We start from the raw sequence: 27573 nt of genomic DNA on the forward strand, positions 1-27573 counted from the left end.
TATTTAAAATTTGGCAAATGTCAGCTAATCGATAGTGACAGAAAGATCAGCGCTTGCCTGGAAAGGGGTCAGGGGCTTGGAGAAAGGGGAATCACAAAGGGGAATAGAAATCTTTGACAGGTGATAGGTATCGTCTTCATCTTGACTGTGGTGATGGATTCGTGTGTATATATACATGTCAAAATGCATCAAATTGTACAGTTCATATATTTTCACTTATTGTATGTTAATTATTTCTCAACACAGCTGGGAAACGTAATACTACACAATACTGACCAGTGTGGAGTGAAATCTGTATAACCACACATTTTTTTTTCTATTTTTTCTTTTTTTTTTTTTTTTTTTTTTTTTGAGATGGAGTCTCACTCTGTCGCCCAGACTGGAGGGCAGTAGCGTGATCTTGGCTCACTTGCAACCTCCCCCTCTTGGGTTCAAGTGATTTCTCCTGCCTCAGCTTCCAGAGTAGCTGGGATTACAGGCACATGCCACCACTCCCGGCTAATTTTTGTATTTTCAGTAGAGACGAGGTTTCGCCATGTTGGCCAGGCTGGTCTCAAACTCCTGACCTCAAGTGATTGCCCGCCTTGGCCTCCCAAAGTGCTGGGATTACAGGTATGAGCCATTGTGCCTGGCCAGCTACACACTTTTAATAACAGTGCACATATTTGTCACCTGTAAGGAAAGCAATTTTGCGAGATTTATCATAAATTGTTACTACTATTGTTATTAAAATACGGGTAAAAATATAAAAGAAGCAGCCAAAGTAGGCAATGATCAAAGCGGTTTATGTCAGGTGGTGTTAACCTCTGATTTGTCCTTTTAGAGAAACGCATGCTTAGCTATGTTACAGACTCACCTATGGGGAAGCCTCAGGCTCTAGAAGTACAGCACCGGAGTCAACCGTTTGGCTTACATTCACCAGCAACCACCAAATTCGCATGTCGTGTATGACTGACCCTTTGCTACTTCTGTTTGAAACAGAATAGCTGTGTTCTTTAATTGCTTCTTTAGGGACTCGTAATGCATTCTAAGTGTTTACTAAGCCTTGGAAAATGATTGATCGCCTCTGGTTAATACTTTTATATTCAAGGTTAATTATTGTTTTCTGATAACATTTTTTATTCATTAGCATCCTTTAATAAGGTTGGCAATCATTGGCTAGTTAAGTGGACAAACCATTAATATAAGAGCTAAAGTTTCAACTAAGGGTCAATCTACTAATTTCTTAGTCATAGACCAGATGGGAAGACCTTATTTAAAAAAAAATGCTTATGTTCAGTATCTTCTCTTTAACTAAATGATACTATAAATATACTGTGAGCGGCCTGGAGCTTTCTATTTCACGAGGCAGAATAATCATGAAGAAGTCAGGGCAAAGGAAGTCGCGTACAAAGCAGATGGAGAATGGATGGGGAAGGAGGATCGTATAACTGATTTCTCATTGAATGTAACGAATTAGGCACAGAAATCTATAGTAAAGGAAAGAAGAAAGAGAACATGAAGGTTTATGGTGATTTATAGACCTTCTCTGAACCTTACATTTCAATGTTATCCTTAAAAGATACTGAGTCCCTTATTATGAAAGGAAGAGGAGAATATACAAACTTCATATCAGGCTCAGGCTGGCTTCCTGCTGATAGGTTCCTACAGAAATCAATAAAGAGATATGCATTTCACAGTTGGCAGCTATTTCAGCGAGTCCTTCCGAAGATGAGCAGAGACCTAGTGCATTCCTTGAAGAGGGTTAAAAGAGACCAAAGCAAAGCTACAGACATTTAACTAAATTCAAGTAAGAAATTCTGACACTGTAACTCAAAGTAATGGGTGCAATTAATAAAGAATGAAAATCATGTAACTGCTAAGCACAGCAGAATTATGAAGATACTGATGACACCACGCCAAATGGCTCCTTCCTGCCTTGCTTTAAATAGCTATTTACTAAACACTGACGGTGATCACAGCATGATGTCAGGGAGCAAATTGTGGGAAGAGAGAGAATAAAAAAGCATTTGGCAGTCATAGTTCATCTTGATACTCTTGTGCTTGAAAATGGCTATTGGTGGCCGGGCACGGTGGCTCAAGCCTGTAATCCCAGCACTTCGGGAGGCTGAGGCTGGTGGATCACCAGAGGGCAGGAGTTCAAGACCAGCCTGGCCAACATGGTGAAACCTCGTCTCTACTAAAAATACAAAAATTAGCCAGGCGTGGTGTCACACTCCTGTAGTCCCAGCTACTAGGGAGGCTGAGACAGGAGAATTGCTTGAACCCAGGAGGCAGAGGTTGCAGTGAACCAAGATTACATTACTGCACTCAAGCCTGGGCAATACAGTGAGACTCTGTCTCAAAACAAACAAACAAAACAAAAAGGGCTATTTGCTTTTTGTTTTTAGAACACAATGAATAAATGCCTTAGCAGGCATCCAAGTTTGTTTTTACTCTGTCTTCAATTCACCCCATTTCTCAATATATATTCTTCTCCATCATCTAGTCCATGAGTTGATATCAAAATTATCATACTGTATATCAGTTTACTTAATTCCAAGTATTATGTGGCAGTACAAAGTATTAAGTACATCAACATTACTTCTTGTGACAAACAACTCCAGTATCTCAATGACTATATTAGTCAGAGTTCTCCAGGGAAACAATAGAATAGAATAGAATAGAATAGAATAGAATAGAATAGAATAGAAGATAGATGATAGATAGATAGATAGAAGTATAGATAGATAGATAGATTAGATTAGATAGATAGATTATATAGATACAAATATATAGAAATATATTTATTATAAGGGATTAGATAATGCAATTATGAAAGCTGGGGAGTTCCACAATCTATCATCTGAAATCTGAAGATCAAGAAAGTCAGTAGCATAATTCTAGTGTAAACACAAAGGCCAAAGAACCAGGAGGACCAATGTCTGAGGCCAGAGAAGATGGATGTCCCAGCTCAGGCAGCGGGAGCAAATTCACCCCTCATCTGCTTTTTTGGTTCTTGTCAGAGCCTCAGTGAAGTGCGTGATGGCCACCTACACTGGTAAGGATGACCTTTACTCAGTCTACTGATTCAAATGCTCATCTCTTCCAAGAGCACCATCACAGACACACCCAGAAATTTACCAGGTATCTGGGCATCCCTGAGCCCAGTCAAGTCGATACATAAAATTAACCATCAGAAGTCACCTCCTTGTCAATGGGCACCCAGGTGAATCTTGTTAAACCATAGTAGTCTCCAAATAAAGACATTAACAAGATCACGCTTCCACTTAACAAGATACAACTATCCTTCGTCCAATCAAAAATGCATGAATGTCTTCATCAGAAGAGAAAATAAAGTTGTGCGTGAGGCTTCCTCTTTTCCTGATATACCTTAACTTAAATACTAGGATGTAAAATTAGCAATACTTAAATACTAACAAAATATTAATACATCTGCTGTTACATGATAAGGGACTAAGAGAGAAAAGAAAACAAGCTATTTGCTTTATATATACTTGTGTGTGTTTGTGTGTATGTGTGTGTGTATAATATATATAGATATGTGTATATATGTAGTATTTGTATTCATACAAAATAAAAAGGAAATACTCATGATAATTACAGCCCTCATTTCTGTAACTGGTCACTTGGTTATAGCTGATATTTATACTTACATACTTATTATACTTATATATTCCTACTACCTATTCCGTATTCCCTTTGCTTTCAGCTGCACCTCAGCTGGTTGTGGTTCATTATCTGATGGGGTGAACCAAACCTTCATTAATAGTTCTGCCTAAATTGGGTTGTTGTAGTTTTTTTTTAATTGTCTGAAATCAATCATAGGGCACAGTAACAATAAGAGTTGCCTTAAGGGATCCTCTGTATTCCAGACATACTCTTCTTTACTGCCATCATGGACCAGCCGTCCAATTTCTCCCAGCCAACACCATAACCCCTTTGTTGACCTATTGACTCAGAGGCATAAAGTGCCACAAAGTGGCCAGGTGGCAGGCTTAATTTTCAATTCAATGGAATCTTGTCGTGTATCCTAGTGGGAGCATTTCTTCCTCTGGAATTAAGACCTCTAGGCCAGGCCAGGCACGGTGGCTCACGCCCGTAATCCCAGCACTTTGAGAGGCTGAGGCGGGTGGATCACGAGGTCAGGAGTTCAAGACCAGCCTGGCTAAGATGGTGAAACCCCGTCTCTACTAAAAATACAAAAATTAGCTGTGCATGGTGGCAGGTGCCTGTAATCCTAGCTACTCGGGAGGCTGAGGCAGAGAATTGGCTGAACCCGAGAGGTGGGAGGTTGCAGTGAGTCGAGAATGCGCTACTGCACTTCAGCCCGGGCAACAGAGTGAGACTTTGTCTAAAAAACAACAACAACAACAAAAAAACCTCTAGGCCAGTGGAGTATAAACTTGAAGACACAGGAAGCAAAAAATTTTGCTAGTGCCTCACCAGGAGTAATAGTGAGTGGTGCCACTCCTGTTCCTACCCCCTCAATTCCTGGAGCTATGAATCTTGGCTATGGGAGAAGCACTACCAGATATTGGATGCTGATTGACAGCACATGCAGATTTCTGGAGAACCTTGTACCAGTCTTGTAAGGTTTTGTCACCTAGTTGGTTGTGTAACTGAGTCTTCAAAGTGCTATTCCACTGTTTTACAAAACCAGTTTCTTATGAGTACTAGGGAACCTGATAAGACCATTGAATCCCATGAGCATTGCTGCACTGCTTTTGCTATGAAAGGAATTCCTTGACGAGAAGCAATGCTGTGTAGAATACCACGATGGGGAATGAGGCATTTTGTAAGTTCACAGAAGTTTTCTATGCAGGGAAGGGAAAATCCATATCCAGAGTAAGTGTCTATTCCAGTACGGACAAATAGCTGCCCCTTTCATGACAGAAGAGGTGCAATGTAATCAACCTGCCACCAGGTAGCTGGCTGATGCTCCTAGGGAATGACGTCATAACAGCAGCTCAGTAAAGGTTTGTGCTGCCGGCAGATTGGACACTCAGCAGTGACCGTATGCAAGTCGGCCTTTGTGAGTGGAAGCCCATGTTTCTGAGCCCGTTGAGAACCTCTATCCCCGCCATCATGGCCACTTTGTTCATGAGACCACCGTGTGATGATAACAGGGTTGTCTGGAGAAAGAGGCTCACTGGTATCCACAGAATGGGTCGTTCTATCCACTTAATTATTAAAATGCTCCTTTGTTGTGGTCACCCTTTGGTGAGCAACAATATGGGACACAAATATCTTTTTTGTTGATTTTTTGCCTGTTCAGAGACATCTATCTATTCACCTCTTCCCCATATTTCTCTGTCACCAATTTTACAATCATGCTTCCTCTAAGCCCCTGACAATTTTCCAGCCAAACCATTGGCTATAGCCCACAAATTGGTGCATAATCACATATTTGAACATTGCCCCTTACAAGCAAAATGCGCAACCTGGTGCACTGTGTGAAGTTCTACCTGTTGGACGATTTCCCTTCGCCATTGTCCTTCAGTGATGTTCCGGAGAGGGGCTGTGGTGTAGGGGCCGTCCACTTTCAAGTGGTGCCTGCAAATTATGCAGAACCATCTGTAAACCAGGCCCGAGTCTTCTCTTCCTTTGTCAGCTGACCACAAAGAACTCTCCAGAAGGTCATAGTTGCAGACTGGGAAACAGAAGGCATTGGAGGAGGAGAAAGAACCACGGGTATTTGGGCTACTTCTGTTTATTTATTTATTTATTTTTGAGATGGAGTCACTCTTGTCACCCAGGCTGAAGTGCAATGGCGCGATCTCGGCTCACTGCAACCTCCAACTCCTGGGTTCAAGTGATTCTCTTGCCTCAGCCTCCCCCATAGTTGGAATTACAGGCACCCACCACCATGCCCACCTAATTTTTGTATTTTTAGCAGAGACAGGGTTTCACCATGTTGGCCAGGCTGGTCTCGAACTCCTGACCTCAGGTGATCCACCCACTTTGGCCTCCCAAAGTGTTGGGATTACAGGCACGAGCCACTGAGCCTGGCCTGGGCCACTTCTTTATGTAACTTACTTATGCCTACACGGCCCACTTGGGATCAATCACTTATACACCACTTGCATCTGATGATGGAGTATTGCTGTGCACACCAACTTTATGGCTCAGTGGTCTTTCACCAAGTAATAGCATTTACGGAATTCTATCTTAAGAGAATAGTTCTAAATAAGGGGCAACGTGTAATTTATAATGGCAAAAGCTGAAGACCACATGGGTTCTCCATTGTGATGCAAAAGTTACAAAACCCAGAGTCTAGTCACTTGAGGCAACATTATACAGTTATTAAAATTGAGACAATATTGTAAAATTGATGGAATACATTAATTAATGTCATAACATCAAAATATCCACGATCTAATAGAAAAGTAAAAAGCATGATAGTATATAATCACAACAGTGTGTTTTTGTTTTTGTTTTTTGAGACAGAGTATCGCCGTGTCGTTCAGGCTGGAGTGCAGTGACGCAATCCCAGTTCACTGCAGCCTCCACTGCCTGAGCTCAAGCAATTCTCCTGCTTCACCCTCCCGAGTAGGTGAGATTACAGGCGTGCACCACCACGCCAGGCTAATTTTTGTATTTTTAAATAGAGGCAGGGTTTTGCCATGTTGCCCAGGCTGGTCTCAAACTCCTGACCTCAGGTGACCTCCTGCCTCAGCCTCCCAAAGTGCTGGGATTACAGGCGTGAACCACCATGCCTGGCCCTACGGATGTTTTTAAAAGTCCAATAATATAGAATTTCATTAAAAAGCTTAGCACCTAACACAAACAAATATTAATAGTGCCTACGCGTGGTGGGTGCAGCAATAGTTGCTTATTTTTAATTTCATTTTTACTTTTCCTGTTTTCTAAATTTTATTTAATGAGCAGACATTGATTTATCAAGAAAAATAAATATTAACAAAGTAAAGGCACTAAATGTAGTGGCTTTTTTCTTGTTTTGGTTTTTTTTTTGTGATGGAGTCTCACTCTGTTGCCCAGGCTGGAGTGCAGTGGCGTGATCTCCGTTCACTGCAACCTCTACCTCCCGGGTTCAAGAGATTCTCCTGCCTCAGCCTCCCGAATAGCTGGAATTATAGGCACCCGCTACCATGCGTGGCTAAATTTTGTATTTTTATTTATTTATTCATTTTAGTAGAGACGGGGTTTCGCCAAGTTGGCAGGGCTGGACTCAAACTGCTGACCTCAGGTCATTTGCCCACCTCGGCCTCCCAAAGTGCTGGGACTATAGGTGTGATCCACCATGCCCGGCCAATGTAGTGTTTGTTACAGCAAGAATGGTGACCAGGGAGCTGAGGGTTTGGGGTGAGGTAGAAGGAGGATGGACTTGGTCCTCACCCCTCCCTGACTGAGGAGCTGTGTGTGTGGCCGCTGCCATCCCTCTTGCTTCCTGTGTAATGATGCTCTCTCTGCTGGCCACACCTTCCATGCTTAGAGATGCCTTCCCAGTGGTGGTGGCATATTTCCTCTGTATTATTCACATGATCTCTCTGTTTCCTGCTACAAAAGAGTCTGGTTTTGTGACGTGTCCATCTGAAACGAGGCCACCAGGCTGAGTAAGACTGCCACGTGCATCTTTGTGCTAATTAGAAAAAGGCACCCTTGGGGGCAGACCCAGCCTAGAGCCAGGGGGTGAATGTGGTGAGCAGAAATCAGGCTGGATGTCAGCACCTTCTCCTCCTGCTGGCTACTTCCTTCCCACATGCTTCCAGGGTGCAACCCCTCTCTAGCAGCCATTGTTTTTTTGGAGTTGGGGTCTTGCTCTGTGACTCAGTCTGGAGTGCAGTGGCATAATCAGAGCTCACTGCAGCTTCAAACTCCTTGGCTCAAGGAATCTTTCTGCCTCAGCCTCCCAAGTAACCAAGACTGTAGGTGTGAACCGCTGCACCCAGTTGGCTACCTCCCTTTCCTTTGGGTGAAAGCTACTTATGTTTGAGACCAATGAGCTCAGTTGGGATTTAACAAGGTAACGTGTTCATTTTCACACTATCAATCTAATTTATCTGATGATTAAAAAGACTGAAGATTTCAGGAGAATAATAATAATAACATTAAAAAGATGATAAATAATAATAGCAATAGTAACCCAATAATAAAACAAAAGAGACTAAAAGATGAAAGGAGACTAAATAGACTTGACAACCAAATGGAATGTGCAGTCTTGGATTGGATCCTGGATCAGAAAAAGAATATCCGTGAAACAACTGGAAAATAATTTGCATAAGGTCTATAGGTTAGACAATAGTGTGGTATCCATGTTCATATCCTGAATTTTGGTAATTATTCTGTGGTTATGAAAGCCGAAGCATTTGGAGCATCTAAACCAAGGGGATACAGGAATTCTTTTTCCCATATTTGCAACTTTATTGATACGGTTTGGCTGTGTCCCCACTTCAATCACATCTTGAATTGTAGTTTCCATAGTTCCCACGTGTTGTGGGAGAGACCTGGTGGAAGGTAACTGAATCATGGGGACGGGTCTTTCCCATGCTGTTCTCATGATAGTGAATAAGTCCCATGAGATCTAATGGTTTTATAAGAGGGAGTTCCCGTGCACACGCCCCCTTGCCTGTCTCCATGTAAGACGTGGCTTTGCTTCTCCCTGCCTTCCGCCATGATTGTGAGGCCTCCCCAGACATGTGGAACTGTGAGTCAATTAAACTTCTTTCCTTTATAATTACCCAGTCTTGGGTATGTCTTTATTAGCAGCATGAGAAGAAACTAATACACTTATTTTTTAAGCCAGAAAAAAACCCCTAGCAACACACACACACACACACACAAGCCTAGTCCCTCCACCTCATTTCATACATGAGAACACTGGGTAAACATTTAAGTCACGAGCTCAGAGTCAGACAGCAAGTGGGCAGTGGTGGAGGGAGAATTTGCTTCTGTGAGTTCCTGGCCAGGGTCCACAATCTGCCTCAAATGCATGAATCAGACCAATGCGGACTCATGGATGAGAGGAGGCTCTTGGAAAATAACCCCGAGCTGTTCTTTTGCAGCAACCTCGGTCTGCTTAGTATGGTCAGACTTGGTTTAAAGACTTTAGGAGCTTAGGGTGAGGGGTGAGCCAATACCATGCCTTAGCCAGGACTAGGTGAAAGGAAGTGTTACATTCATCCCTGAGGATCAGTTCCCTCCTGGGTTTGGTCTTTTAGAAAGTCCATAGTCTTTTGGGAAGCCAAGATGAGAGGATCACTTGAGGCCAGGAATTTGAGACCAGCCTGGGCAACATAGCAAGACCCCATCTCTACAAAACATAAAAATTTAGCCAGGCATGGTGGCATGTGCTTGTAGTTTCATCTACTCAGGAGACCGAGGCAGGAAGATCTGTTGAGTGCAGGAGTTTGAGGATTCAACGAGTCATGATTGCAGCACTGCACACCAGCCTGAGCAACAGAATGAGATCCTATTTCTCAAAAGAGAAAGGAAGAAAGAGAGAAAGAAGGAAGGAAGGAAGGAAGGAAGGAAGGAAGGAAGGAAGGAAGGAAGGAAGGAAGGAAGGAAGGAAGGAAGGAAGGAGAGAAAGAAAGGCAGAAAGAAAAAGAAAAGAAAGAGAGAAAGAAAGAAAAAGAAAGAGAGAGAAAGAAAGAAAGAAAGAGAGAGAGAGAGAGAAAGAAAGAAAGAAAGAAAGAAAGAAAGAAAGAAAGAAAGAAAGAAAGAAAGAAAGAAAGAAAGAAAGAAAGAAAGAAAGAAAGAAAGAAAGAAAGGAGGGAGGGAGGGAGGGAGGGAGAGAGGTGAAGGAGAGAGAGAAAGAAAGAAAGAGGAAGGAAGGAGAGAGAGAGGGAGATAGAAAGAAAGAAAAAGAAAAAGGAAGGAAGGAAGGAAGGAAGGAAGGAAGGAAGGAAGGAAGGAAGGAAGGAAGGAAGGAAGAAAGGAAGGAAGGAAGGAAGGAAAAGAAAAGAAAAGAAAGTCCATAGTCTACCGGCATTCTTGCTGCCTGAGAGAAGACCTCAGAGGGGCTGTCGGGAAAAGGTCACTGCAAGGTCACCTCACAGTGATCATGATAGTGCTGACCAGAATGTCTAGGGGATCCCGGAGGTGGAGGCAGAACTGACAGGGTTCTACCAGGCTCTTTTGTACTTTGCTCCCAGATAGAAAGGAATTCAATTCACTGTACCTAAGACAGCTCTTTCTCTCTATCTAGAAATGAAAGCTATGCCAGATAAACAGCAAATGAAGGGTCCTGAGTTGGGTGATGAGATTTCACCATCTTTCTGATCAATGAATGAGCTGAGGCATGAAGGATGGAGCAGGCTTCACCCGGAACACAGAAACCTCACCCCGAGGGCTGTCTCTCAGTGCATGGGGCTGCAGAGGGCTTAGTGGTGCTTTGTCTAGCTCAGACCATGAGGCTCATATCCTCATGTAGTCTTTGGTTGGGAGAGGGACAGTCACATGCAACGCAATGGTTGGGTCATGTACTCACAATCACCTGTACTCCTGAACCTAGAGGCAACAAGGTGAGACCTATTCTCAAGCTAGTTTGTTCATAAGTGTTTATGGGCCAAATGTGAGGGCTCACGCCTGTAATTTCAGTACTTTGGGAGGCCGAGGCAGGTGGGTCACCTTGGGTCAGCCTGGCCAACATGGTGAAACCCTGTCTCTACTAAAAATACAAAAATTAGCCAGGCATGGTGGTGGGCATCTGTAATCTCAGTTACTCAGGAGGCTGAGGCAGGAGAATCGCTTGAACCAGAGAGGCAGAGGTTGCAGTAAGCGGAAATGGTGCCACAGCACTCCAGCCTGAGTGACAGAGCAAAACCCTGTCTCAAAAAAAAAAAAAAAATAGTGACCTTGGATACTTTATTGCAACATCATTGGATTTAGTCTCTTTATCTATTAAATAGGAGTAGAGCTGTGGATAATACTCAACTTACTTCTACTCCTAAAATGTCCTGGTGATTCTGTGAGTTCCCCACCCCCTCCCCCACCCACTCACCCAACCCTGACTGTATTCCACCAGCTGCCTGGAGCTTTCAGCGAGAGGATTTCCCTTGAGAATCAAGAACAGTGATTCTGAGCATTCAGCGTCTGTAATGGAGTTTTCACTACTCAGGGGAAAATGAAAAAAAATATGGATATTACAACGTACCCAGTGGTGAAACATTGCCAAATATTTTTTCTTTATGATTCCTGTTCTTTATTTGGAGATAAGGAGTTTGTCTCTCTTTTATTGAAGTGACACTGTTCTTCCTTTCTTTTAAAAAATAATAATAAGAAGAATGAAATGAGAAAGCATCAGTTTTAGTATGCTATTGGAGGGGAGTTGCCCAGGTACATTATTGAGCATTCCTGCAAGGTGCTATCAGTAGAGGGAGGTAATGAAAATGCCAGGGCCACAGATGTGGGTGGGAGCTGATGACTGTGGTCAGAAATGACCCCCTGATGCCTGCAAAGACCATCCAGACATCAGACTGCTCCTCCCAGGCCCCAAACTGATGAAATGCTAGCCAAGGAGAAGACTAGATTTCAACCCAAAACACAATGGGACTTATCAGTGTCTGATAGTCCAAAGAAGACAAAAGGATTCAGAGACTTAGGCACAGTGTCAGCAATGGGTGGCTGTTTTCCTAAGACACTCCCTGCCCCATGCACAGGGAAGGAGCCAACTCTTTGTCCAGATTGTTCAGCACAGGTGAACACAGTCTTGCTTGTGATGAAGGCAATGATCAGATGTGGCAGAAAGATCAGATGAAGAGTCACCAAAACCAAATGAATTCAGCTAAAGCAGATGCCTAAAGGCCGGCAAAGCTCGATGCTACACTAATTCCTACCCTAATTACCATCATCCGCTGAGGTAACCACCAGAATGCCTCAATGGAAATTCATATTCTTATTTTATACACTAGTAGGGTCCCTTCCTCTACTTGTTGTACTTATTTATACTCAAAATACCTCAGGTTCACTAAATGTGCTAGTAATAATACTTACCACTCAAAAGCTATTAGCCTCCTGATCTAGTAACCTTATATGATTAGCATGTATTATGGCTTTTAGAGTAAAAATACCCCTATACAGACTTCACCTATGACTCAGGTTCACTAAATGTGCTAGTAATCATGCTTACCATCCAAGAGCTATTAGCCTCCTGATCCAGTAACCTTATATGATTAGCATGTATTATCACTTTTAGAGTAAAAATACTCCTATACAGACTTCACCTATGACTCCCCAAAGCCCACGTAGAAGCCCCACGGATGGATCAATAGTACTTGCAGCAGTACTCCTAAAGTTAGGCGACAATGGTATAATACAGCTTACCCTTATCCTCAGCTTCCTAACAGAACATATCATGGCTTTGTTAGAAATGCTTGTTCCTTGGTGCCACAAGGAAATAGCACTGGAATGTAAATTTAATTTTCTCAGCAAGGCAATTTTTACTTTCTGCAGAAAGGGTGCTCCTCACAGATGGAACAATGGTGAGAGCACACCTGAACAGGGGAGGGGAAGGAGTTCTTATTCTTGATGCAGATCTACTGCTGTGTCCTATTGGCTAGGGTTGGACCACACAGTCTAAGCTAATTCCAACTGGCTATTTTAAAGAGAGCAGGAGTATGAGCCAGAGTGGTGGGGTAAGTAGTTTGGCGGGGAGGACAGTTAGGAACAGCTGACTTAGGTCAGAGCAGGTGACCAGGGGTGACTCAGGTCAAAGAAGGTGACCAAGATGAGTCAGGATGGAGCAGGTGACCCTGGAACAGATGTGAACTACTAATTGTAACTGGTGGAAAAGGTTGTTTAATGAAACTAGAAGCAAGGGGGCAAAGAGAACCAGGAAGTTACATTTTAAAATGGAGAATCAAAGAATAAGAGAGATGAACATACTGACATACTGATTCTTTGAAGAGAAACTTGAGGTTCACTATATTTAATAGTTTCAAGGTCCAGTGCTATTTGGGGCAAATGCAGAAATGCAAACATTGCCATGGGCCCCTTCAGTGATCCCATGGTGTGGATTGGTTTCTTTTCTGAAGGCCAAGAGGAGGTGAGGGTGAAGATAGCCTGGAGCTATTATGAGAGACCTCCTGGTAACATAAAAGGGTGATACTGGTGGACATTTCCTGAAGATAGGTACTCAGGGGATGACCCCAAATCCATTCCCTTCTGGCTTCAAACGTGGATGTTATTCAATGCGTAGAAACTGACAAATTTAGTGCAGGGAATTGGGATCAATAATAGTTTACAGGGCATGTTGTCAGGCCCATAATTATTGACTATCTTTCCTGGAACCTGGAGTCATGCCCAGATCCTAGTCCACCAGCCTACCCCTCATTCCTCAATCCCAAAGCCCCTGAGTCCAGGAACGTCTCCTGAGCTTCTTTACTGCCTTGGAAAGATCTCCCTGGATAGTCTGCCACTCTGATAACAATTAGGCCATAGCCTGTATCTGATAACAATTATGGCCATAGCATGTATTTATTGAGTGTTTGCTTAGCATCTGACCATTAACTCTTATACTACTACCCTAGGAGAAGGATATCATCTCCACTCTATTTCTCTAATCCCATCAATTTAATTAAAGATAATCATTGAGTGTATACTCTGTGTCAGGTTTTGCTGATTTTTTTCCCTCCAAAATATCTGTTTAACCTGTTTGCCTGTTTTCCATATATTTTCCACTGCCCTGGTCCAGCCATCACCTCCTTTCTATCACCTGGGCAACAGCAAAAATCCTTGTCATTGGCAGAATCTCTCTGACTCCGTTCTGTCTTTTTCAAATCACCCTCCAGCTCCAAGCCCCAAGGGATGTTCCAAAGTAGCAGCACTTGGCAAGGTATCCCCTTGTCCAAAACTCTCTGATGACTCCCATCACCAGTAGGACACAGTTCTGCTCATTATCTGGACTCACAAATACCCCATGACGGGAGCCCTACCTGGCTTCCAGTCTCTCACAGCACCACCCAGCACTTTGAACTTATGCCAAACATCACATAGCAGCATGCATCATCCAGTTTCTCTTTCAGTTGAAACTATCTCTCTTTTTCCTCCTGGCTAACTCCTTCCCACCGTACTCCAACATTTTTAGCTTCTGAGTGGCCAAATGTTACCCGATGCACACACCTTTCTTCTTGAACTTAGTGCTGTGGATTGTAAAGATCGGTTGGTGTGTCTTTACTAGGCTATAAACTGCAAAAGAAAGGTGGCTATCTTAATTATCCTTGGATTACAATTTTTCGGAAGTAGCTAAACACACATTACATGCTTTATAAAAACCTCTGATAACCCTTGTTATGTGCCTGACGCTGTTAAATGGAAACATTTCTGTAATCTCCACCAACAATGCACACCTAACATATGGCTTGAGCTGTTTTATATGCCTAACTTTACTACCTAAAGGCATCTTTTGTTTGTTTGTTTGTTTGTTTTGTTTTTGAGACAGAGTTTCACTCTTGTTGCCCAGGCTGGAGTGCAAGAGCGCAATCTTGGCTCACTGCAACCTCCGCCTCCTGGGTTCAAGTGATTCTCCTGCCTCAGCCTCCTGAGTAGCTGGGGTTACAAGCGTGCACCACCACGCCTGGCTAATTTTTGCATTTTTAGTAGACAGGGTTTCACCATGTTGGTCAGGCTGGTCTGGAACTCCTGACCTCAGGTGATCTGCCCATCTTGGCCTCCCAAAGTACTGGGATTACAAGAGTGAGCCACCACGCCTGGCCCTAAAGGCATCTTTTAAAGACATAAACCAGATCACGCTCACCCTCCCGGGGATCCTCTAGTGACTCTTGTCATCTGGCCTGCTCTCCTGCTCACCCCATTCACATCTTCTCTTCCTTCCATCCCTGAGTCTGGAGTTACTACACATCAGCTCTTTTTATGTTCATCATAGCATGTATCTTAACCTAAAGTTATCTTGTTCTGTTGAGTGTTTAAGTGCTGCCTTTCACTGCAACGTACATTCCACAAGAGCAGAGACTTACTTGTCTTACTCTCTATCCCCTGAGCTCAGAATACTTCGTGGCATGGAGTCTCAGTGAATTTTTTTTTTTTTTTTTTTTTTGAGACAGCGTCTCACTCTCGTCACCCAGGTTGGAGTGCAGTGGTACAATCATGGCTCACTGCATCCTCCAACTGCTGGGCTCAAGCAATCATCCTGCCTCAGCCTCTCCAGTAGCTGTGACTACAGGTGTGTGCCACTCTGTATGGCTTATTTTTTATTATTTTCTCTAGAGATGGTGTCTCTCTATGTTGTCCAGGCTGGTCTTGAACTCCCAGCCTCAAGCAATCCTCCTGTTTTGACCTCCCAAAGTGCTGGGATTATAGGCCTGAGCCACCATGCTTAGCCCTCAATAAAAATGTTAAGTATCTAATTTATTCCTCTCTATAATCCCAGCAGCTGCAGACTATCATTATGCCCATTTTATGGAAGAGGTAATCCCTGTAATCCCAGCACTTTGGGAGGCCAAGGCCAGCAAATTGCTTGAGCCCAGGAGTTAAATATGTATTTAATATATGTTTATAAATATATATTATACATATATGTATAAATATTTATATTTTATATATGATTTATAATATATAATATAATAAATATACATTATATATGATATATAATATACAATATATTATATATTATATGTCATATACTATATTTTATATATAATATATAATACAATATAATATGTATTTTTATATGATACATAAATATATATTTATAATATATATTTATAATATATATTTATAATATATAATATATATTTATAATATATAAAATAAATATTTATAAAATATATATTTATATGAAAACTAACCAGGCATGGTGGCACAGGCCTGTAATCCCAGCTACTTGGGAGGCTGAGGTGGGAGGATTCCTTGAGCCCGAGAGGCAGAGGTTGCAGTAAGTCAAGATCACTCCACTGCACTCCATCCTAGGTAACAGAGTGAGATCTCATCTCAAAAATAAAAAAAGAGGCCGGGCATGGTGGCTCACGCCTGTAATCCCAGCACTTTGGAAGCCTGAGGCGGGTGGATCATCTGAGGCCAGGAGTCTGAGACCAGCCTGGCCAACATGGTGAAACCCCATCTCTACTGAAAATACAAGAGTTACCCGGATGTGGTGGTGGGCACCTATAATCCCAGCTACTCACAAGGCTGAGGCAGGACAATCGCTTGAACCCAGGAGGCATAGGTTGCAGTGAGCCGAGATTGCACCGTTGCGTTCCAGCCTGGGCGACAGAGTGAGACTGCGTCTCAAATAAATAAATAAATAAATAAGAATGATTCCAGAAGATTCAACTAGTAGATTGCATATCTGTTCAGCTGAGGAAACAGACCTGTTTTATTCAATAGCTCACGTTCTTTGTGTGACTACCACACTCGTCTATGCCTTCAACATCTGAACTCACACCCCGTCTGGTACAAAGATGTACAATTACTTGCTCCTCTTCTGGCCTCTACCCAAGCAGAAGAGATTGCTGCTTCTCTTACCTGTCCCCCTTGGTTTTTTCTCTCTCCTCTTTTGCTTGGTGAGTCTGCATACTCAGCACTGGCTCAGGCCACTCCATCACTGGGTCAAACACCTTGTTGGAGTCAGTTAGGATGCCTGACATGGAACCTCCTACCTACCAATGGGCTGATCACTCTGTCTCCTTCCAGTGTTAGCTTTTCACAATGGCATATGTTTTTGAAATCCTGTTTGTCTCTTTGTAAAATGGGATGTACATTTGAAAGGGCAAGGGACATTCAGAAAGGCTAAGCTTTGGCCTGTGTTTAGGATAATCAAGATGAAATTTCTTTGACAGTCAACTTCTTTCTTGCACAGAATGGCTTAAGGTTACAACGCCAGCCCCAAATTTGATCTCTATATCAGGGTCTCTAATTTTCTTTTCCTCTAGAGATTAATATCTCAATTGTGACGGTTGTCCATCTCCAGCTTTCTTTGTTTGTTTGTTTGTTTGTTTGTTTTTTGAGATGGAGTGTCGTTCTTGTTGCCTAGGCTGGAGTGCAGTGGAGTGATCTTGGCTCACCGCAACCTCCATCTCCCAGGTTCTAGCAATTCTCCTGCCTCAGCTTCCCAAGTAGCTGGTGTTATAGGCATTTGCCACCACACCTGGCTAATTTTGTAATTTTAGTAGAGATGGGGTTTCTCCATATTGGTCAGTCTGGTCTCGAACTCCTGACTTCAGGTGATCTGCCCACCTCAGCCTCCCAAAGTGCTGAGATTGCAAGAGGGAGCCAACGCACCTGGCCTCTAGCTTTCTTACTCTAGGAAAACAGCCCAGAATTCACTCATCTGTTGATTCACTCCACACACATTTCCAGCCCCAACAGTGTACTAAGTGCTATGCTAAGTGTTGGGGCGATGCAAATGGGTAAGATATGGCCTGTCTCTCCTCATTACCATGGTCACCAGGGCTGGAGAATGTATGATGGTTTCCCCAAGCAGGTAATAATTTTTATTTTTACCCTTGTACTAGATCCCTCTCTCATGCCACTATCTTGATCTTTCTTCGTCTCTCTCCCTCTCTCTCTTTTTCTTCTTAGAGTTAGAGTCTTGCCTTGTCACCTAGGCTGGAGTACAGTGGCACGATCATAGTTCACTGGAGCCTCAAACTCCAGGGCCCAAGCAATCCTCCCACGTTAGCCTCCTGAGTACCTAGGACTACAGACATTTGCCACCATGCCCAGCTAATTTATTATTTTTTAAATTTTTATAGAGATGGGGGTCTCACTTTTTTGCTCAGGCTGGTCTCAAACTCATGGCCTCCAGAGATCCTCCCACCTCAGCCTCCCAAAGGGCTGGGATTGTAAGCACGAACTACTGTGCCTGACCCATCTTGATCTCTTACATTTAAGAGAGCTACTCTCTGACCATAAGAAAAGCAATCAAGGTTACATAAGAAACACTAGCTCATGCACAAGGCCGTCAAACTCCTGAGAAGAACTGGCCAAACCAGGCACTCCACGAGAAAATGATTAGGGAGCTGATAGGAGATTAAAGAAAGCATTTTTCACCTTCACATAGAAAAGAATGTCCAGTAATAGGGCCAGTAAAAGATCCAAGGAGGTCAACAGAGGTGATCTAATATCCAAGTGAAGGGAAAGAAGAAGGAGGATGGAGAGTAAGAGAAGAAGAAAAAAAATAGATCAAACCCCTCCAACTTTCATTCCCCAAAGTGGTGACTGCATTTAACCTGGGGGCTATGACCTGCACAAGGGGGATAATCCATTTGTTCCCCTACAACTTTGGGCTTATATAGGGAGATGGGCACAACCAGGTAACAGGGAGGTTGGTGCGCTCCCTCATTTAGGGGCTACTTTCTGTTCCTACAGCCTACACTTTGTAAACCAAAGAGTGACTGAGTCAGATCTCAATCGATTTAGAGGTTTATTTTGCTAAGGTTTAGGATGTCCTTGGGAAAAAAAGAAACACAAGTTACAGTAGGATCTGTAGCCTGTGATATCTCCAAAAAAGGGTTTTGGGATCTTCAATATTTAAAGGAGAAAGAGTAAGCCGGAAGGAAAGAGACAAAAGACAAGGAGGAAGGGAAGATAGGCAATGAAGCAAGTGGTCACATTCTTGTTTTGATTAACACTCAGTGAATCCACATTTTACATGTGAAAAGAAGGGAGTGGGGTGAAGGTCAGTTGTGCATTTGTCTCCCACTTATTAAATCTGTATTTTACAAGAGATAAAGTCAGCATGTAAAATTGCAGGTATCTACTTGGGAACAAAAAGAAGGTAGTTTTTTTTTTTTGCATGATTTAATTTCCAAGCTTAACTTTCTCTCTAGCATAAGGAGCTTGAAGTCCCAAGATTTTAGTTTTCTTTCACAGCCTTAACTTGCTTAGACCTTTTCTTAGACTCTGATTAGACAACTGGCTTGCAGTGGAACAGAGATCATAAAAATTGTCAATGCCGACTGATCTAGCTCCCTGGTTTTAAAGACTTTTCTGTCTCTAGGTTTTGCAAACTTCAACTGAGATTTGCACCCTATGAAACAAAGAAAGAGGAGTGGGGGGGCAAAAGAGGAATCTCACAGACTCACACCCTCTTTTACATGGGGGCTGAACAAGAATTCCAAGACTACATTTTGTTTAATTAATCAATTTATTTATTTTCTTAAGGCAAGCCTTGCTCTGTCACCCAGGCTAGAGAGTGATCATAGCTCACTGCAGCCTTGAACTCCTGGGCTCCTGAACTCCTGTGGTGGAAGTCTCCCACCACAGACTTCTGTGTAGCTGGGATTACAGGTATGTGCCACTAGGCCCAGCTAATTTTTTTTTTTTTTTTTCAATTTTTAGAGACAGGGGTCTTGCTATGTTGCGCAGACTGGTCTTGAATTACAAGTTTCAAGTGTTCCTCCCTCCTTGGCCTCCCAAAGTGCTGAGATTATAGGCATGGGCAGGTCCCAAGACCGTAGTTTAAATGCTCACTGGCTTTCCATAGTGACTATTTGCCTTAGACTCCTATCTGATTAAGAAGATAATCTACCCTCTCTGGTGCGTCATTATTCTAGGGTCCAGGGTTTTTTGCTTGCTTGTCTGTTTGTTGAGATTAAGATAATCTGATGTACATCCAAGTTTATAAATGGATCCTATTTTGAGTACGCCATTTTTACATTTGAAAGGCCCACTCTCACTTCCGGCTGTTGGTTTGAAGACAGAGTCACAGCACAAAAGAAGATAAAGAAAAGGCAAATGCTTCTTCAGTTCCCTTCTTCTGGCCCCTGTCTCCTGAATGGCATTGTCAATCAGGGAGAAGACCTCAAGAACTGTACTTTTCTCCTTAAAGGAGCCATTAGCAAGTGGCATCAGCTGAGGGCTGTGATTGGGCCTTCTTTTATGGGTGTCCTGTCTGTAATTGTCACTAATGCAAATTCGTTAGATATTTCATTAGCTAAGCCAAAATCCTGTATCCTGATCTTTAGCTGAAAACATCTCTGAATTAGATTTGGAAAATTAGAATCATACTCATTTGCTGGTGGCAATTAATGAGTCATGACTAACGAAGGCAGGGAGAGGAGGGCAGGAGAGAGTGGCTCTCCTTCCGTGCTGCTGATAGTTAAATGGAAGAGGAAATTACACTGCATTTTGTGAGTTCACTGGAGCATGAAGCTGTCACTGCCTGGAGCCACCAGACTTCCTGACCCAGCCCCTGGGCTTTGCGGTACTTCCTTCTTCTCGGAACCCTAGGGGTAGAACACAGAGTCTGAGTAGTAAGGGGTCAGTTTTTAAGTCAGGGACTCCTGGCCCTCAGTTGGTGATATCATTGGTAATGTACCAAATATCACCCGATCTTTTCATTTTCTATTAAGTATAGAAGAGACGACCTTGGAAGCTATTGCCTTCAAACTTCATTTCTTACACGAAAGGAAACTGAGGCTCAGAAAAGTCTGTCAACTTGTCCCTGGACACATTAAGCAATGTCTCAAAAGATGGGGACCCCACTCCAGTCTCCTGACTCTGTATTTAATGCTCTTTTCTCTGAACCATCATTTCTACCAACTATTTGGCAACAATCCATGATCACTCAATACCCAATATATGGGAGATGGTTAGAAAGATGTTACATATCCAAGAAAGGCTAAAACATGTTCAGGTTTGTTACATGGGTATGTTGAGTGATGCTGAAGATTGGATTTGTCATGATCCCATCACCCAAGTAGTGACCATAGTAACCAGTAGGTAGCTTTTTCACCCTTGTTCTCTCTCTCCCCACCCAGTAATACACAGTCTCTATTGTTCCCATCTTTATATTTATGTGTACCCCATGTTTAGCTTCTGCTTATAAGTGAGAACATGTGGTATTTGGTTTTCTGTTTCTGCATAAATTCACTTAGGATAATGGCTTCCAGGTGCACCCATGTTGCTGCAAAAACAAAACAAAACATGATTTCATTCTTATTTTTATTTTTATTTTTTTTGAGACGGAGTCTCTCTCTGTCGCCCAGGCTGGAGTGCAATCTTAGCTCACTGCAACCTCCACCTCCTGGGTTCAAGCAATTCTTTACCTCAGCCTCCCGAGTAGCTGAGATTATAGGCACCTGCCACTACACCCAGTTAATTTTTGTACTTTTAGCAGAGACAGGGTTTCACCATCTTGGCCAGGTTGATCTGGAACTCCTGACCTCATGATCCACTGGTCTTGGCCTCCCAAAGTGCGGGGATTACAGGCATGAGCCACCATGCCCAGCCAATTTCATTCTTTGTTATAGCTGTGTAGTATTCCATGGTGTATATCTACCACATTTTCTTTATCCAACCCACACAGATGGGCACCTGGATTGATTCCATGTCTTTGCTATTGTGAACAGTGCTGTGATAAACATATGAGTGCAGGTGTCCTTAACATTCTAATTTTCCCTTGGGCCTAAGTTTTCTATCCTATCAAATAAAGTAATTATACTAAGTCTGTAAGAATCCTCCAAGGGCTGGCATTTACTTGCTTTCCTCTCTTCAGACATATCAAAAGGGGTAATGCAATGAAGACACAGAAGAAGGAATGAGCCCATCTCCTTTTGGGTATTGGGAAGGGCTTTATGGAAGCTATGGCATTGTAGACAGGAGCTAATGAAGGATTATAGCAGAAAGCCAAGAGAAAGGTAGATGTTGTTGTATGAAGAGAGGTGACATGATATCTAGATTCTTATCCAGATATGCAAATCCATGATTCTGAGTTTCCAGGGATATTTTGGAAGCAAGTAAACTAAAATCCTTAAACAAACGTTCCCAGAACTGACTGTGAGTGACAATTACATCATTTCCATCACTCCATATCTCCAGCCTCAGTCACACCTGAGTCCTGCTCTCAATACTGAAAGGCAAAGGAAGGTTGCTTCTTAACCAACAATGAGTTTAAACTCACTGCAGTACAGGGGCTTGGAATCAGAAAAGCCTCCTTATGGAATTTAGTTCACTTGACATTTGGTAAGTGTTTAATAAATTATTATGATATAATAATTACTGGCCTGTAGAATTTCATTTTCTGGAAACATAAAAATGAGAGAGGCGTTCACCTGTGTAAAATGGGACAGGAGGAGGAGTCCTGTTTGCAGACTGGGCAGTGGATCTTTTATACTCCAGAGCAGGGTTTTTAAAGTGTGATCCCTGAGGCAGCAGTCTTGTCACCTGGGAAACGATTAGCAATGCAAATTCTCAGCTCCACCCTAGACCTAGTGAGTCAGGTTCTCTGAAGCTGGGGCCCAGCCATCTCTCTTACCAAGCCCTCCAAGTGACTCTGATGCTTGCTCAGGTTTGGTCATCGCTGCTCTAGAGTTCCCTTTACTATGTACATCGGTGAATTATACTTGATGCAGTCAGAAAAGAAAGGGAGAGAGGGAGGCAGAGAGAGTGAAAGAAAGAGAGGAGGAGAAGGAGAACTGAAACCATCTTTGCAAAACTATGACTGAGACAGTGAAAGAGATCTAACTTAATGGGCTCCATCTTGCTTCTAACCTCCAAGGTGTCCTTGTTCGTTTCTGGGCATAGACTGAACTAACTTTAGGAGAAACTCAGCTTATAATTTAAAACAAAGACGGTAACGACCCTTTACTAAAGCAGACCTCCTTCTTGCCTGGGGACTAGATTGCCTTTGTAGGACTAACATTAGCCAGAAGATTAGAAATTGTGGTTTAGGAGTCATGCAGTTGGAGGCTACAAGATTCTGACCCTCCCTAAACTGCTCCTAAGACCAGCGCTTGAGAAATATTTTGCAGACCTTGCACTTGATGGATCATCTGGCATCACCCTGATCAATTAACTGGCTCATCTTTTCTTGTGGTTCCCACCCAGGAGCTAACTCAGCCCAAGAAGACAGTTTCAATTCCCTATGATTTCATCCCTGACCAATCAGTGCTCCTGGTTTCCTGGCTCCCCACCACCCACCAAGTTGTCCTTAAAAACTCTACTCACCCAAATGCTTGGGGAGACTGATTTGACTAGTAATAAAATTCGGGTCTCCTGTACAGCTGGAGACCCGAATTTTATTCGGGTCTGCATGAATTACTCTTTCTCTATTGCAATTCCCCTGTCTTAAGAAATAGGCTCTGTCTAGGTGGCAGGCAAGGTGAACACACTGGATGGTAACAGAAAGACAGAAAGAGAAGAAGGAGAAGAAGAAGGAGGAGGGGGAGGAGCAGAAAGAAAAGGAGAAAGAGGAGCAGGAGGTGGAGGTGGAGGAGGAGGAGAAGGGAAAGGGGAAGGAGAATGGGAGGAAGAAGAAGAAGAGGAAGAAGAAGAAGAGGAAGAAGAAGAAGAGGAAGAAGAAGAGGAAGAGGAAGAGGAAGAAGAAGAAGAAGAAGAAGAAGAAGAAGAAGAAGAAGAAGAAGAAGAAGAAGAAGAAGCAGCAGAAGCAGCAGAAGAAGAAGGAGGAGGAGGAGGAGAGGAGGAAAAGGAGGAGGAAAGAAGGAAAAGGAGGAGGAAAGTAGGAAAAGGAGGAGAAGAGGAGGAGAAGGGGAAGGAGAAAGGGAAGAAGAAGAAGGTGAAGATGAAGATGAAGACGAAGATGAAGGAGGAGGAGAGGAGGAGGAAAAAGAGGAGAAAAGGAGAAAAAGGAGGAGGAGAAGGACAAAAGAGGAGAAGGAGAAAGAGGAGGAGAAGGAGAAGAACAAGAAGCAGGAGGAGGAGGAAGAGGAGAAGAAGAAAAAGGAGAAGGAGAAGAAAGGAGAAGAATAGAAGGAGGAGGAAGGGGAGGAGAGAAGAAGGAGGAAAGGCGGAAGAAGGAGAAAAGAAGAAGAGGAAGAAGGAGAAGAGGAAGAGGAAGGAGAAGGAGAAGAAGAAGGAGAAGGAGAAGAAAAGGAAGAAAAGGAGGGGGAAGGGAAAGAGAAATTGTGCTTAAAGAGAGACATAGCCAAACCTGGTGTTTGCCAGGGTTTGAGTCCATGGTCATTGCATCTTTCATTTGAGAAGGGTGAAGTAAGGGAGTAAACAATAAATCTGGAGACAGCTGATCCGGCTTCTAGCATTTGATTTATTAGCAATAAGTTTTGTCACCTTGGCCAAGTCACTCAGCCTCTCTGCAGCCCTGTGAGATGAAGGTGTCTGCACATGCTCTCCAAGCACACACCCAACTTGTCTACCACTGCCCAGAGTGTAAGTGCAAGATTTGCCACATTTCCCCATAAACAGAGCCAGCCCATTCCATCAATTCCTGCGTGGCTGTCCACACTATTCCATAACTACATGCCAATCAAGGTCAAAACCACTGCCTAAACTGGTGCTGTGTTCTATGCGGAGGTAGTAGAGACTGGCACTCTCTTGCTACTATGCCTTGTGGTGTACATGAAGGAATGGTCTGTTCCGTTTCCTTGTGGTGTCACTCCCAGAGTAGCTTACCTTGTCTGAGAGATGGATGGGAAATCGTTTCAGCCAGTTTTGCTGCTGAGTCCCTGAGCCAGGAGCCTCCCTGGCACAAGGTGATTGAGCTGGGGAGTTCGGATAACCAGGCTCTCCCCGGGGACTCCCTTTTTCATTTACATTTCCAATTTCCAGACTTGTCAACAGTTTCTGCCTCTATTCTCCAAGAGAAAATGGAAACTCAAAAACAAAAGTAAATTCCCTTTAAAATTTCATGGAGGAATGAGCATCCTAGGCCATAGGACTTCTATTTGCCAGAAATGATGGTTTTGCTGTTCTCTCAGTCACCTCAGTCACAGGGGTCATTGTGGAGAGATAGAAGGCCTCAGAGCAAAGTTGCAGGGAAAGGGGATGGAGCCCTCACTCCAGCCCAGCTCCTATGATGCCCTGGTCTGACCACTTTCTCCTTCCTCCCATCACCTAAAGCACCCTAGATCTATGCTACTAATTTTTTTTAATTAAAATATAATTTTCATTGCATAAAATTTACTTTTTAAAAATGTACAATTCAGTGTCTTTTAGTATATTTGTTTGAACGGTTACACAACTATCTTTGCTAATTCCAGAATATTTTCATTGCCCCAAAGGAAACTGCATGCCCATTAGTGTTCAGTTCCCATTCTCTCCTCCTCCCATCCCCAGGCAACCACTAATCTACTTCTGACTCTACGGATTCTCTTATTCTGAACACTTTATATAAATGGGATTGTATTAAATGTGGCCTTTATGTCTGGCTTCTTTCACTGAGCAGAATTTTTCAAGGTTCATTTGTAAACCTTGAAAACATCAGTACTTCTTTTCTTTTTATGACTAAATAATATTTTACTGTATATAATATTTTATTTGTCTATGCATCAGTTGGCAGACATTTGAGTTATTTACACCTTTTGTCTGTATCCTTCATGTTGATATGTGCATTTGTGTACAAGTTTGTGTGAAAATATTTCAATACTCTTGAATAAATACCAAAAAGTGGAATTGTTAAGTTGTATGTTAACTTTAGGCTTAACATTTGAGAAACTGCCAAACTGTTTTCCAAAGTGGCTGCACCGTCTTTGCATTTTTTTCAACAACGTACAAGGATTCTAATTTCTCTGTAGCCTTGCCAACTCTTGTTATTTCTGTCTTTTTGATGATAGCTATCTTAGTGAGTATGAAGTGATATCTTATTGTGGTTTTGATTTGCATTTTCTCAATGACTAGTGATGTTGAGTATCTTTTCATGTGTTTATGGGCCATTTATATATCTACTTTGGAGAAATGTTTGCTCAAATTATCTGTCCATTATTAAAATTGCATTATTTGTCTTTTTACTGTTGAGTTGTAAGAGTTCTTTATTATAGATATTAGACTCGTTGGATATGAGATTTTCATATTCTGTGGCCATCCTCTGAACCACAAAATGTTTTCATCTTGATCAAGTCCAATTTACCTAATTATTTTTTTCATTTGGTTGCTTCTGCTTTAGGTGTCATATCTAAGCAACTATGTCCTAATCCTACATCATGAAGATTTACTCCTATCCTTTCTTCTAAGAATTTCATAGTTTTAACTGTTGCATTAATGTCTTTACTCTGTTTTAAGCTAATTTTTGTATATGATGTGAGGCAGGGGTTCAACTTCCCTCTTTTGCAAGTGTATATCCAGTTGTCTCAGCACCATTTGTTAAAGAGACTACTGTTTCCCTCATTGAGTTGTTGTGCTACTCTTATAACTCCTAGTAAAATCCTTTCTCCTATGGTTCACCCTTTTATGAGGGTTTCTCCTCTCTCAGGCTAGATTGTCAGCCCACTAAGACAGAGGATGAATCTTTGGCTCCTCCCAAGAGACCAGGCAAAGGTTTATTCAAAGACTGAGTGCACATGTTAATTGAATATTTTGGAAATTGCTGCTGAGCTACTACCCCCTTGTGAGTATTTTTTCACCTAGAGGTCCTAAGTTTCTTGGATAGCCCTCAACAATGTTAATTTTGATTATGAAACCAGATGCAGGAGCCAGAGGAATAATGGATTCAGATGACTTTGTGCTCCAGACCTGCTGAGACAGCTTTGAGAGCTTCCCAGGGGAGTCCTGGAAGGCTGGTGCCTTCACCATCATCCTTGATTCCTCAGAATGATCCAGGAACACGGAGTGAGTAGGACCTCTAACCCAGTGGGTGAGATAAGGATGGAAAGGAGTTTTAAAGGCTGCGAAAGGGTGATTCAGGCAAGGAAGAAGGAGAAAATGTGTTTAGAGGCAGAAAGGCCTGCCTGCAGATATGCCTCGAGGAACAGAACCATGGAGAAGAAAGATGGGGGTAAGGGAGCTGGAGACAGAGAGATGATCATCAGTAAGCTCATGGGGCTGGGTCTCCAGACCCTTTATCTAGACCAGAAATTGTCCTTGGAAGGCCAGGTCACCAAAAGAAATAGAAAAGCCGCCTTTGCCTACTCCTGGCAACAAATTGTTAAAATAAAGGGTTTATGTTTCAAAGGTTTCATTCCCTGTGTTTGATCAATAAAATGTTCTTTAGATCAATATAAATGTAATTTCACTGCTGGCAGCCATTTATAGCATGCAGTGGAGAAGTCACTGCCCAGCAAGCCCAGCTCATGAGTATCATACAAGCATATTGCTCTGCTAGGCATGGGTCATGCTCGAAAACAGCAAGGAGAAACAAATGAGATTACCAGCCAATAAGCTCGATGTTGGCACCAATGTCTTGGTGCCTGCATTAATCTCTTCAATGCAGAGGCTTTCAGTAGAAAGAATCTGGCTCTCCTAAATTCATTTTTAAAACTAGAAAGTAAAAAGAGTAGAATTGCTGATGTTTATTCAGCACTTAGCACATGGCAGAGACTGTCCTAAATGCTTTCTGTGAATTAGTTCATTTGAGTAGGATGTAAACCCAATGAAAATTGCTCCATTATGAGCCTTGTCTTATTGATATTGATCCTGAACCACAGAGAGGTTGAGTAACCTGCACCCAGGCTCATAGCTGCTAAGGAGCAGAGCTGGGATTTGTACCCAGGGAGTCTTGCTCTAAGCACCCTACTAAATCATCTCTTGCTCTAAGCACCCTACTAAATAATCACCTGCTTCAGTGTTTGCCACACATCGTACACTGTGCTTAGTATGTTCACATGTCTCATTTTGTTTATTCCCCTAAACAGATCACCATGGGTGTTATTACAGATGGGGAAACCGAGTCCTAGAGAAGATCAGTAACTTGCCCAAGTTTTCCTTCCAAGGAAGTGGTAGCGCCAACCTTTGAATCCA

At 42.7% G+C, this 27573-nt stretch overlaps 2 long non-coding RNA genes across 2 annotated transcripts in view; both read left to right on the top strand.

Annotated features, from left to right (window-relative positions):
• Positions 1 to 27573, top strand: part of LOC139362951 (uncharacterized) — a 147659-nt gene that overhangs the window by 39328 nt on the left and 80758 nt on the right. The window lies entirely within an intron of this gene.
• On the top strand, positions 2793 to 27573 carry LOC139362581 (uncharacterized). Its single transcript, XR_011621724.1, has 3 exons — positions 2793 to 3040; positions 26301 to 26445; positions 27468 to 27573. It is a non-coding gene; the product is annotated as an uncharacterized lncRNA (long non-coding RNA).

The sequence above is a fragment of the Macaca nemestrina genome, chromosome 4, assembly GCF_043159975.1.
Source record: "Macaca nemestrina isolate mMacNem1 chromosome 4, mMacNem.hap1, whole genome shotgun sequence".
Lineage (NCBI taxonomy): Eukaryota > Metazoa > Chordata > Mammalia > Primates > Cercopithecidae > Macaca > Macaca nemestrina.